We start from the raw sequence: 14871 nt of genomic DNA, 5'->3' as shown, positions 1-14871 counted from the left end.
CCTGCGTTACCAAAATGACTAATTGCAATATTGTACCAGCAAACATCCTTTATTGTACAAGGTTGACTGTGGATTGGAATCCAAGAAGAGATTGCTCCACCAGACTTCCACAGAGAAACATGAAGCAAACAGAGAGAGCGGGTGAAGAGAATCTCTCCACAGGCACTGCCTGACCTGCTGAGTATTTCTGTCATTAGATACTATATAAATGCATGCTATTCTTATAAAGACCATGGATGAGTGATTAAGTAAGAAAGAACTAGCACTGTCTGTGTACTTTATCCAAGACTAGGACTTTATTCTTGAAGTGTAGGTGATCTTTTTGTTTTTTATTTCTTTATTTATTGAGATACAGAATAGAATGAGTCCTTCCAGCCCTTCCAGCTATTCTGCTCAACAGTTTCATCCCACACCCTCTCAGTTTAACCCTCGCCTCATTGCAGTACAATTTACAATGACCAATTAACCTACTAACCAGTACGTCTTTGGACTGTGGGAGGACCACCAGAGCTCCCGGAGGAAACCCACAGGGTCACAAGGAGAACGTACAAACTCCTTACAGCAGCGGCGGGAATTGAACCCCGGGTCGCTTATACTTTAAAGCATTGTGGTAACAACTGCACAACCGTGCCACCCGAAAGAGGCGTATAAATTCATGAGGGACATAACTAAGGTGAATTTTCCCCAAGGCCGGGGTATCAGGAACCAGAGGGCACAAGTTTAAGGTGAGAAGGGAGAGATAATAAGAACCTGAGGGGCAACTTTTTTGGCAGAGGGTGACTACATCTAAAGTTCAACCTTCAAAGTGATTTTATTATCAAAGTACTATATGTATATGTAACTGTAAACTACCTTGAGCAACACACACAAAGTGCTGGAGGAACTCAGCATCGGGCAGCATCTACAGAAAAGAGCACAGTCACCGTTTCGGGCTAAGACTCTCCCTTGGGATTACTTTTCTTGCTAGCACTTAAAGGACAAAATATGAACACGATGGGGTATTTACGAAAAACTCTCCATAAACAGACCTAGACTGACAAACAAATAATGTGCAAAAGTAGATAAACTGCAAATAGTTTGTAAAGAGTCCTTGACAGTGACTCTGCAGGTCAGAGTTCAAAGTAAATTTATAATCACATTTAAAAGACAGGTTCATGTATAGGAAGGCAAGGTCTAGAGCAGGGGTTCACAGCCCGGGTTTCACAGACCCTTTGGTTAATGGTAGCGGTCCATGGCATAAAAAAGGTTGGGGGCCCCTGGCTTAGAGAGACCTGGGCCAAATACAGGCAAATGGGACTAGTCTAGATGGGCACCTTGGCCAACATGAACAAGTTGGGCCGTAAGGCCTGTTTTCATGGTGAATGACAGCATGACTCGATAATTTACATTGCACTGTTGGAGTTGCATTGGACAACGCATCTTAAAGAGCAGTCTTATAATTTTATTTTTTATTTCTATTTATTTAGAGTTACAGCAGGGAACAGGCACTTCCGGTCCAATGGGCCGCACTGCCCAGCAACCCACCTATTTAGCTCTAATCACAGGGCAATTTACAATAAATAACTAACCTACCTGCCGGTACGTCTTCAGACTGTGGGAGGAAACCGGAGCACCCGGAGGAAATCTACACATACACGGGAAGGAACACACAAACCTGCTTACAGACGGCACCGCAATCGAACTCTGAACTCCGACGCAATGGCGTCGCGCTAACCATTACGCCACCGTGGCGCTGAACAATGGATTTTAAAGTGCAGTTTTAGAAATGTTCACTTGACAAGTCAGATAGATGTTCCGATGGCTTTAATCAATGGGTCTGTAGCCACAACACAACAGGCAGGAAATGATGGTGGGGCCTGTTACTGAAGGCGCTGAGTCTTTAAATTCTCTTGGCAGAGCACAGGATCAATTATGGTTTGGCTACAATGCCTTTCTCTTCTGATCTGCTGTAATAGCTGGTGTAATCAGGAGGTAATTTAATGCCACATCTACAGAAGCTCTCCTAGCGTGTGTTGAACAAATTTCTGTTTGTTTCGCTAGTTATAATGAAATTACTGTTTTGGGATAATCAGCAAGTCAATAGGCCAGTCCTGGATGGTAATAACCGTGCTGACAGGTGAGCTCGGTGGATTATGGATGAGCATGTCAGTGGGACCTCCACTATTTGGCCAAGTGATCACAAGGAATAATCACTCAAGTTGCTCGGCGAGGACTTGGGTGGAATTAGTGATATTAGTGGAGCTGCCGCCACGAAGCCCTGACGACCCGGGTTTGATCCTGACCGCGGGGGCAGTCAGCATGGAGATTGAACGCTCTCTCCGGTATTGGTATCGGGTTATTGTAGTCATATCCACAGAGGTGTCTATTCCGGTGGCGTAGTGGCATCCGCAACGGACTTCTGAGTGAGAGGTCCCAGGTTCAGTCCCTGCCGGCCCCTCGCACGAGCTCTACTTGCGCTGGGTTGAGTGTCAAGCTAGCAACTCGGCCACGTAAAACAGACGAACACTGAAGAAATGGCAAGATTGCCACTCGATACACCAACCTGGCACAGGGAGGAACTTCACCTTTACCTATCTACTGAGGTAAGCGAAAAGCTTATCCTTCATACTCAAAGTTCAAAATACATTCATTACCAACGCACATGTACAGTCCTCCAAGAGGACCACAACCTTGTTGTAGGGTTTTGAAGCCTGTGTGCTTCAATTACCCAGAGAGCAATGTTGGCTGAGGTCAGGTCCCTGTGCTTTGGCTCTTGGTAGGTTCACAAGTCAAACAGTAGAGACCAGACTAAGAGCGGTCCACTGGTCCTCCAGGTTTAGGGGTTCAGCTCAGGGCTAACAACCCTAACTGGTCAAAAAAATTGTTACAGAAACAGCAGTGGAGAACCTCTCTTTATCTGCGTGCAGTGGTACGCAGAGACAGAGATGGAAAACCAAACTCTCGAAGTCAATGGCATAACAGATAGTTAGTAAGTATGTATACATTATACAACCTTGAGACTGATCTCCTAACAGGCAGCCACTAGATAAAGAAACCCAAAAAAAAGATTTAAAAAAAAGACTGTCAAACACCCAATTTGTAGAAAAAAAAACAAACCTTGCAAACAACAGATACAAACATAGGGAGAACCTCTCAGGTTTTTGACTGTCCTCGGAGTGAGGGGACAAAGAAATTCCACAGAGATCAATAAAGTGGTGATAGTTCCAGAGAGACAGGGATCAAGGGATAGGGGGAATAGATGGGAACAGGTTACGGAAATGGATGATCATTCATGTGGTGGACTCAGCCCAGTCCATTTCAGGTAAAGCCCTTCCCACCACTGAGCACAGCTACATGGAGAACTCTCGCAGGAAAGCAGCATCCATCATCAAGGACCCCCATAACCAAGGCCATGCTCCCTTCTTACTGCTGCCGTCAGGAAGAAGATACAGGAGCCTCAGGACCCACACCACCAGGTCAGGAACAGTTATGACCCCTGAACCATCAGGCTCCTAAACCAGAATAGATAACTTCACTCACCCCAACAGATTCCAAAACCTGTGAACAACCTATAGACTCACTTTTAAACTCATGTTCTCAATATTTATTGCTTATTTATTTATTATTATTATTACATTTTTAAATCTTTTTGTATTTGCACAGTTCATTGTCTTTTCAACATTGGTTGTTTGTCCATATCTAATGTCTGCAACTTCATTGTGTTTCTTCGTATTTACTGCAAATGCCCGCAAGAAAATGAATCTCAAGGTACTAGTTGCTGATATGTATATACTGTGATAATAAATTTACTTTGAACATTGAATGATAATATTGAGTAGTGTGCTAGGTGAGATTTTCACACTTGGAGGCCACTTTATTAAGTACCTCCCGTACCTAATAAAATGGCCACTTAGTGTATGCTTGTTGACTTGGGCTGCTGTAGCGCATCCACTTCAAGGTTCAATGTGTTGTGCGTTCAGGGATACTCTTCCGCACACCGCTGCTTTAAGGTGTGGCTATTTGAGTTACCGCCACCTTCCCGTCAGCTTGAACCAGTCTGGCCATTCCCCCCTGACCTCTCTCATTAACAAGGTGCTTTCGCCCACAGAACTGTTGCTCACTGGATGTCTTTCGTTTTTCACACCATTCTCTGTAAACTCTAGAGATAGTTGTGTGTGAAAATCTCAGGAGATCAGCAGTTTCTGAGATACTCAAACCACCCTGTCTGGCACCAACAACCATTCCACAGTCAAAGTCACTTGGATCACATTTCTTCCCCATTCTGTTGTCTGGTCTGGACAATAACTGAACCTCTTGACCATGTCTGCATGCTTTTATACGTTGAATTACTGCCACATGATTGGCTGATTAGATATTTGTATTAACAAGCAGGTGTCCACTGAGGGTCTATTGTCTTATACATCTCGAATTCCTTGTCCAAATGAAGTTCAAAGAGTAAACAGTGTACAAGGTTGGCTGCCGGTGACTAGTGCTGTTCCGCAGGGCTCAGTGTTGGGACTGCTTCTTTTCACATTATATGTCAATGATTTGGTTGAAGGAGTTGATGTCTTTGTACCCAAGTTTGTGGACAATACAGAGATAGGCGGAGGGGCAGGTAGTGGATGGAAGGAAGTAACAAGCCTGGGATGGATGGATGAAGCAGGTCAACGATTTGAATGGGGTATTCCCGCTCCTTATTCCCATGTCTCTGTGTTTCTCTGTCTGTTCAGTCTGAAAACACAGCCGCACGGACACAGAGGACAACGGCTTGATCTGTGTGGCGATTCACAGCAGTTAAGATCAGAGGACAAGAAAGAACGGAATCTATATTCAGACAAACAAAAGTGAGAAGTGCGCCCATCACCAGAGGTCAAACGCCGAGGAAGAGCAAAGGCTGATTGGGGATTAGCCGTCAAACAGAGTCTGTGACCTCTTGGCCCTACCCTTCTACTTGGGGGATGATGAATACCCCTCAATAGGAAGATCACACAAAGAGAGCGGACACTGAGGGGCGCGGGGGCTGGGTGAGATGTAAACAAGGGAGAAGAAGAATGTCCGAGAGAAATGAGGTTGCATTTCCGCGCCCTGCCTGGACTTTATTGAGGTGACATTTGTTAGGAGCAGACAATAGCCTGGGTCTGAGTGTTGACTGGACTGGTGTGTAAACAGCAAGTCAAACGATATCCTGAATGATGGTTACTACCTGACTTAGCCTGCTTATACTTACAGCCAGTCGCCTTCCTGGACTATCAGCCAGGGGACTCCATCAGGTAAAGTAAATGTTGTCACATGGCAAACAGGACGCAGTTCTTCACGGGCTGACAAGATGGCCCCCTTTGTAGCCCATTCTTTGCCACTGACCTGGAGCAGTCTTGTGACCTCAAGTCAGGTCTGGCCTTTATCCTAGACCTTGTCTTCAGTTCTGGTCGCCTCATTAGAAGACGGATATAGAAGCTTTAGACAGGGTGCAGAGAAGATTTAACAGGATGTTACCTGGATTAAAGAACATGCCCTATGAAGACAGGGTTCCAATGCGCTCTGGTCCTAGACACTCCACTATAGGAAACATCCTGTCCATGCCCAATCCATCTTTCAATATTCATTAGGTTTCAGTGAGATCCCCCTATTTCTCTTAAACTCTAGCAAGTGCAGGACCAGACCCACAAGATGCTCCTCATGCATTAACCCTTTCATTCCTGGGATTGTACTCTTCTGGATCCTCTCCAATGCAGAGGTCTGTGTTGTCAATGAATTAACATAGGATACGGATCATAGACCACGGAACAGTAGAGCACAGTACAGGCCCTTTGGCAAACAAGGTTGTGCTGACAGTTTAATCTATTCCAAGATCAATCTAACCCTCCCCTCCTGCAGAGCCCTCCATCTTTCTATCATCCATGTGCCTATCAACGATTCTTTTATGTCACTAATGTTTCTGTTTCTACCACCACCCCTTGCAGAACGTTCCATGCACTCGCCACTGTGTAAAAAGAATATACCTCTGACATGCCCCTGTACTTTCCTCCAATCACTTTATCTGTGCCTCTTATCACCTTATAAACCTCCATCAAGTTACCTCTCATCCTCCTTCGCTCCACAGAGAAAAACCCCAGCTCACTCAACCTCTCCTCATAAGACATGCTCTCAAATGCAAGCAGGATCCTGGTAAATCTCCTCTGCACCCCCTCTAAAGCTTCCACATCCTTCCAATAATGAGGCGACCACAACAGAACACAATTCTCCAGAAGTGTGGTTAAGTTAGAGTTTTATCGTGTTACCTTGTGGCTCTTGGAATCAATCCCCCAAATATTGTTGAGAACACACATGCACCAAGCTCTTCATGTTTTGTTTAGAGTCACAGCACCATGAAAGTTCCCAGGCACATATATACAGCTAGGGAGCTCAGATTTTTGTACAGTACTGTAGTGGTTTTATGTATTGCACTGTACTGCTGCCACAAAAAAAACATATTTTATGACATATCTGAGTGATGATAAATCTGATTCTGGTATGGTCTCTATCGTGGACTGAGAGTGGGAAGGGAGTAAAAGGAAAAGTACATCTCATCCGGAGTTTCTTCGGTTAGCGGGCAATTTCTCTCTACGTCTCTCTGACATAGAGGGGAACTGTGTACGAGGCAAGTTACAGCAGTAGTTTGCCATTGCCTTCTGCCGGGTGAGTTTCCAAAGAGATCACCAGCTCGTAACCCAGCACAGATGGAAAGCGTGCAAGGGAATCGGCTGGATTCGAACTCGGGACCTTTCGTCCCGAAGTCCAGCAGTGATGCCACTGCACCACCAGCCAGGTCTGGGAAGGGAGCAGGGAGACGAGAATCATGGTTGGGAAAAGGGGAAGGGAGAGGGGAGGGAGCAGGAAGCACCAGAGAAACATTCTGTTTGGAATCAAATGACCTTGCCTGGTACCTCAGGGCTGGGTGTGTCTGCACCCACACCACTCTCCATCCCTGGCACTCCTTCTCTGCCACCTGTCCCACACCCCTCCCATGGCACTCCACCCTCACCATCCCCAACGTGCTTCGCTCCCGCCAGATTGACAAACTCGCTCTCCGCTCCACGTTGACAGATACAGCACTGTGCAAAAGCCTCAGGCCTCCTGCTATGTACGTGCCTAACGCCTTTGCACAGTATTGTATTGTACGACAAGGTAACAGGCCCAGGTGGAAGAAGAGAAAATATCCAAGTGTGGAGGGAGGTCTTTGATTAGGCTGGCTGGTTTCCTGAGGCAGTGAGAAGTATAGACAGAGTGCATAGAGGGAGGCTCGCTCCTGGGGTGTGTCTATTGAGTCCACAACTCCCTGAAGTTCCTTACAGTCACAGGCAGAGCGGTTGCCATACCAAGTCGTTATGTGTCCGGATAGATTGTTTTCTGTGGTGCATCAATAATAATCACTAAGGGTCAACAGGGAAATGCCAAACATCTTTAGCCTTCTGAGAAAGTAGAGGCATTGGTGAACTCCTTGTCCATGATATACTTAGTGAATTTAATTAAATTCCACAGCTGCAGTGCCAGGATTCGAACTCAGATCTCTCACTCATTTGCCCAGGCCTCTGCATTACTAGTCCAGTAAAGTACACTCAGTGGGCGCTTTATTGAGTGGACCCGTACACCTGCTCTCAAACGCAAATATACAATCGTGTGGCAGCAACTCAATGCATAAAAGCATGCAGACAGGGTCAGTTGTTGCTCAGACCAAACATCAGAATGGGGAAGGGATGTGACCTAAGTGACTTTGACTGTGGAATGATTGTGGTGCCAGATGGGATGGTTTGAGTATCTCAGAAACTGACTGATCTGGGATTTTCACGCACAACAGTCTCTAGGATTTACAGAGGATGGTGTGAAAAACAAAAAGCATTCAGTGAGAGGCAGTTCCGCGGGTGGAAACGCCTCATTAATGAGAGAGGTCAAGGAGAATGGCCAGACTGGTTCAAGCTGACAGAAAGGTGACAGCAACTCAAATAGCCACGTGTTACAACAGAGGTGTGCAGACGAGCATCTCTGAACACACAACACTTAAACATTGAAGTGGACGGGCTATAGCAGCAGAAGACAATGAACATACAGTCAGAGGCCACTTTATTAGGTACAGGAGGTAGCTGATGAAGTGGCCACTGGGCGCAATTGCAACACCACATTTAGCCCTGAGGAATTCATACTGTCCTCTTGTAGATGGGCATCAGACTAGCATCGTGGTTAGCCCGATGTCATTACAACTTGGGGCTTTGGAGTTCAGAGTTCAATTCCAGCGTTCTCTATAAGGAATTTGTACACCCTCGCCACAGAATGCGTGTGTTTCCTCAGGGTGCTCCAGTTTCGTCCTTCAGTCCAAACCTGTACCGCCTTCACCTCTATTCAGGGCCCCAAGTAGTCCTTTCAGCTGAGGCAACACTTTACCTGTGAATCTGCTGAGGTGGTCTATTGTGCCCAGTGCTCCTGACGTCCTCTACACTGGTGGGTGAGACCACCATCGTAAACCGGTTAGTAGGTTAACTGGTCATTGTGAATTGTCCCATGATTAGGCTAGGGTTAAGTTGGAGGTTGCTGGGGGGGGGTGCGGCTTGAAGTGTCCAAAGGGCCTGGTCCATGTTGTTTTTCTAAATAAAAAATAAAATAAAATCTGCCATGCGTTAGAGTGGGAGTATTATATAACAAGATGTAGGAGAGCCAAGAATTTTGTTCAGAATCAACTTTAGCAGCTGTTAGCAATCCAGGGCTGTGCAGCAATCTGACGAAGCACGTCTCTGCACGTCAGGCTCTGCCACTGTGAACCTACGAACGGATACTGCAGGTCCAAAAGTGCCTTGCATACCCGGAGCCAAGCCTCTCTGATGGGATTGGCGGTCCGGCTGAGGCCCAACGCGGATTGGGGGTACGGTTTGTCGAGCGCCCTCGCTCCATCTGTCGAAAAGAGCAGGATCTCCCGGTGGCCGCCCATTTCAATTCAGCTTCCCATTCCCATTCTGACATGTCGCTCCATGGCCTTCTCTGCTGCTACGAGGATGTCACACTCAGGTTGGAGGAGCAACACTTCTGAGTAACCTCCAACCTGACGGCATAATTTATACAAATTCCAATAGTTTCTTCCCTGACTCCCTTTCTCTCTTTTTTCCATTCCCCATGTTGGTCATCCTCTTACTCCTTCTCGTCTCCTCACCTGCCCACCATCTCCCTCTGGTTCCCCTCCTCCTTCTTTTTCTCCAATGGTCCATTCTTCTCTCTGATCAGATTCCCTCTCCTTCAGCCCTTTAGCGCTTCTACCTGTCATCTCCCTGGTTCTTACTTCACCCTCCCTCCACCACCTAGGCACTTCGCCCTCACCAATCATCTGTACACAATGCTCCAAGTGCACTGTGACTAAAATTTTATATAGCTGCAGCAAGTCTAACTCGAGCACTCAAGATCCTAACAATGAAAGCAAGCAAAACCTTCTCCTTCTTTCCGCCTTCTCCTCTTGTTTTGCCACTTTCAGTGAGCTACAGAATGGGACCTCAACGTCTCTCTGAAGTTCAATTAAAGAGCCTATCGCTAACTCCTTTCACCTCACCTCACAAAGCGCATCACGTCACACTCGCAGAGTTCCAAAAAGACTCTGAAGCCATCCTGGAGTTTTGGCGACCCTAAGGTGTCCTGAATGCAATGATCGTGTCTATCTGAGCAAAATAACTCAATAAAAGTCCTAAGTGAGAGATGGGACTTAACCTTAGATCAAACACCACCAGGTTCTGGAACGATTATTACCCTTCACCCAATGTGGATAACTTCACTCACCTCAAATCTGAACTTACTGTCAATGACTCTACAGCTCATGTTCTCAAAATTATTTATTTATTATCTATTTATCTAACTATTTATTTATATATAAATATATGAAAAACCAAACAGTTAATGAATTAATTAATTCTTTGCTATTTATTTACACAATTTGTCTCATTTTGGACATTAATACTTTGTCTTTGTTTCTGTTTTCATCCTGGCATCCACCCCCCTCCTTCTCAGTCCTGAAAGAGGGTCTTGGCCCAAAACGTTGACTGCTCATTCTCCTCCATGTACGCTGCCTGACCTGTTGAGTTCCTCTGGCACTTTGTGTGCGTTGCTGTGGATTTCCAGCACCTGCAGAATTTCTTGTGTTTTTGTCTATGTATAGTGTTTTTTTTCCATAAATTCTGTTGCATTTCTTTATTTTCCTGTGAATGTCTGCAAGGAAATGAATCTCAGGGCAGTACATGGTGCCATATACAAATCCGTTAGCAAATTGACTTTTGCGTTGACTTTAACTTTGACCCCACCCCAGCAGTTAATGACCAACGGGTGCATTGCATTATCCAGGAGCCAATGGGAATTCATATTCTTCACAGTGCACAGAAAATCATGCGGTGGGAGTGCCTGTAAAAATGATAAGGGCATATTTAAGAGGATATAGAGTGGAGCCAACATCTCTAAATATAAAATATTCCACCCTGTCAGGTCATGGCAACAGCAAGTTGGAAAAGGCCAGTAGGTCCACTTGATTCATACCAACTGGAGATCCTGATGTTGTAAAAGGTGCTATCGAAATGCGAGACTTTTGTTTATTTCATAGTTCTGTTAAATTAAAACTGCAAAGTCATCTACCTAATATTCATAATACCATCTAACTGCATCCCATCTACCTAATATTCCTGGGACACAGTCCAATGAGTAGCAGAATCTTGCAGTCCATAAAGACTAGGATCCAATTCCTGATCTGGATTAATTTAGCTGATTTCAGCTGGGACAGCATACAATGATGCACTGTCAGCATTTGTTAGAGGATAGGGTCTGGGAAGTTACTGATGAAACCAGCCTTTCCATAAGACCATAAGACACAGGAGCAGTATTAGGCCAATCAACCCACTGAGTCCGCTCCATTTCATTATGGGCAATTTATACTCCCTGCCTTCTCCCTGTAATCTTTAATGACCTGACTAATCAAGAACTGATCAACCTCCGTTTCAAATATACCCAATGACTTGGCCTCCACAGCCTCTTGTGGCAATGAATTCTTTACCCTCTGGCTAAAGAAATTTCATCTCATCTCTGTTCTAAAGGGACAACTTTCTACTCTAAGGCTGTGCCCTCTGGTCCTAGACTCCCTAACTACATGAACCATCCTCTCCTCATCCACTCAATCCCAACCTTTCAATATTTGATAGGTTTCATTAAGAACCCCCCTCATTGTTCTAAACTCCAGTTAGTACAGGCCTAGAATTATCAGATGCTCTTCATACATTAACCCCCTCATTCCCAGATTCATTCTTGTGAACCTCTTCTGGACCTTCTCCAATGCCAGCAGATCTTTTCTTAGATAAGAGGCCCAAAACTGCTCATAATAATCCAAAGTGTGATCTGGCCAATGCCTTATAAAGCCTCAGCATTACATCCTTGCTTTTATACCCTGGACCTCTTGGGTTTAGTGGACTAGAGAGGACTAGAATAGAAATGCAAGTATGTAAGTACATAAAGGCGACCCTGGTTTCAATTCTCACAGCTGCCTGTAAGGAGTTTGTACGTTCTCCAGAATCCAAAAATATACCTGTTGGTAGGTTAATTGGTCTTTGTAAATTGTGCCATGATTAGGCTAGGGTTAAATCAAGGATCGCTGTGCGGAGGGCCTCAGAGGGCCTATTCCCCACTGTATCTCAATAAAATAAAGTTAAATTTAAATTTAAAAATGAGTTCTAACATTGCAATTACGAGCCAGTAACAAACGCTGGAATAAGAAGCCAGGTGTAGGCTGTGCTGTCTTCGCTCTGTTGCACGCCGCAGCCCGAAGCCAGATAGCGAGTCTGCCTGACACACCCCTGCACTGAACTATCACTCACATCAACCGCACAGAGCAGGCAGAGTAGAAGTAAATTTGTAGAGCTCTTGGCATATTTGGAAAAAAATATATATATTGGATCAAATCCCATGGAAAACAAAACCTTTGTTTCTGTAAGCGTGCTATCGTGATAAATCATTTTCTGCAGCTTAGCATAACCAAGAGCAGACGTAGGCCAGAGAAGCAGTTAACAGAAATAGTATAAGCTTTAGCTCTGAAGTGTATAAATATCACGTTTCATTTAAGTTACTGTTGCTTTGTGGTCGTAACAAGAGTAAGGCTGGTTCACTGGCATAATATGTTCAATGAGATTTGCACATCGTGGGGAAACTGACAGCAGCCTGATGCCTAAAATGATTTCCACATTCTGAGCAGGGCTACTTCCAAGGTGACGAAACCTTCACGGGGTGAGAGGGCTGTCTTCTTTTTCTGCCTTAATAACCCGCGGCCAAATAAATTGCTAAATGTGCCGCTTTCGGAGTGAGGTCCGAGGTTTGGAGGCCTGAGAATCTGGGAACAAGGACGGGTGGCCTTTCCTGGGGTTGGAGGCCTTTCTGGGGTGTGTCCCAAATCCCCCACGGAGGCTAACACCAGGTGCCTCACGGACACGTGGAAGCACATTCGGAGCAGCCTGTCTTGCTGTTGTAGGCCTGTCTACATGTGTCAGTGGGTGGGAGGGTGGGAGGGATAGGAAAGGAGCCTGATTCGCTGTTACTCGTGTTGTTCTGGTGAGCACTGTTGGTACGGTGTGTTGGCGCCGGAATGCGAGGCGACACTTGCGGGCTGCCCCCAGCACGTGCTTGGGTGTGCTGGTTGTTAAAGCAAATGAGCCACTTTACTCTATGTTTTGATGTACTGTACATACAATTGAATGGGGCTGAGAGGGATAATAAATCAGCCATGATGAAATGAAAGGCAGATCGATGGTGCGAATAACGTAATTCTGCTCCCATGTCTTATGGTCTTGCATGCAATAAATAAATCTGAATTTGAATCTGAACCTTTAATGTGCTCTGGAGTCATTCAGGATCAGTTTCTAAGTTGAAACCACACACTTCACAGGTAAGAAGGGGATGGCTTGGATAAAAGTTGAAGGGGAAAGCTCGGTGAAACATCCTGAGAGGAGAGCATTGTGCAGCACTTATCCCACTGGCAACCTGCTTCCACTAGTACAAATCCAACTTCCCAAACTTGTTAACGGTGCCGCACAAGTGGGGCAATAAAATCCACAACATCTCTGTTGTCGCCAGTCTTTACAATCGGAGGTAGATTTCAGTGTCACGTTTATTATTTGTTCTTTTGTGGCTGCAGCACAGCGCATACAAATGTACGATAGATTACAATAAGAAATAAATTAAAATATAGTAGTGTCAAGATGGAGCAAAGATCGTGAGGTAGCATTCATGGGTTCATTGTCCATTCAGAAATCTGATGGCAGAGGGGAAGAAGCTGTTCCTGAAGTGTTGAGTGTGTGTCTCAGGCTCCAGTACCTCCTCCCTGATGATAATAGTGAGAAGACAGCACGTTCTGGGTGATGGGGGGAGGCGGAAGACACAATAATGAGCCCACCTTTTTGAACTTCCTTTGTCGCATCAAAAAGCAGTGTAATTTGCGTCAAAGGCCAATACACAGTAGCGTAGTGGTTAGCACAACACTTTACAGTACCAGCGACCAGGGTTCAATTCCTGCTGTTGCCTGTAAGGAGATTTTACGTTCTCCCATGACCGCATGGGTTTCCTCCTTGTGCCCTGGTTTCCTCCCACAGTCCAAAGACTCGGTGGTGGGTTAATTGATCATTGTAAATTGTCCTGTGATTAGGGTAGAGCTAAATAGGGGAAATTGCTGGGTGGTGTGGCTCAAAGAGCTGGAATGGTTTATTCCATGCTGTTTCTCAATTAAAAAAAAACATTTTTTTTAAATTTCAAGGACGTTCTTGGTACAGCCAAGTGTTGCCACGTTTCCAACGTCAACATAGCATGCCCACAACTTACTGTGTCTTTGGAATGTGAGAGGAAGCTGAAGCACCCAGAGGAAACACACGGGGTCACGGGGAGAATATAAAAAATTCCTGACAGTCAGCAGCAGAATTGAACTAGTGTTGCTGATACTGTAATAGCGTTACACAAACCACTAGGCTCCAGTGCCGCTAATTCGATTGTCCGAAGAGAGTTGACCACTGACAACGGTGGCTGTGTGAAGATATCACGAAGGAGGCCTTCGTCAGGAAAGCATTCTGGATAGACACTCTTGCCAAGTTTCATTGAACAGAATAATAATAATAATAATAACTTTATTTATAGAGCACGTTTCACACAGGTGATGTACTTCAAAGGCTTTACAATGGGATATAAGTACAAACATTAAAATAAAATAAGAAATAAACATGAAAATAAAAGACAAAAAGATGTTAATTAAAAACAAAGTTAAATAAATAGGCTTTGAGCTGGTGTTTAAAAGTATCAACTGAGTCTGCATCCTTTATAGTCTTTATTTATTGAATTCCACAGTTTAGGAGTCTAGTTCAAAAAAAAAGCTGACTTGCCAGCAATTGTTTGAGGGAGGTTGTTTAAATTTATGAGACCAGCGGAAGGAGACCCTGAGACCTCGAGCAGGATTATAAAACGAAAATGATTCTGTGATGTACTCTGGTCCCAGATCATTGCAAGCTTTAAAAATGAGCAAGAGAACTTTAAAATCAATCCTAAAAGATACAGGAAGCCGATGCAGAGAAGCTAGGTCGGGAGTAATATGCTCCCTCATTCTGGTTTTAGTTTAAAGTCTAGAAGTGGCATTCTGAATGATTTGAAGTTTGTCAATAGAAGGTCAATAAAAGTTGCATTGCAGAAATCTAGTCTATTTGACGTGAATCAATTTTTCAGCATCATTACGTGACAAAACGAACAGACCTTGGCAATATTCCTCAAGTGTAGAAATGCTACTCTGGCCGCTTACATTATGTGGGATTTGAAATTCAAATCTGAATCAAGAATAACATCCAGGCTAGTTAATTGTGATTTTACAAGGGGAGCCAA

This window comes from Mobula hypostoma, chromosome 9 (genome assembly GCF_963921235.1).
Source record: "Mobula hypostoma chromosome 9, sMobHyp1.1, whole genome shotgun sequence".
In the NCBI taxonomy this organism is placed as follows: Eukaryota; Metazoa; Chordata; class Chondrichthyes; order Myliobatiformes; family Myliobatidae; genus Mobula; species Mobula hypostoma.
Note: the sequence above shows the minus strand (reverse complement) of the source record.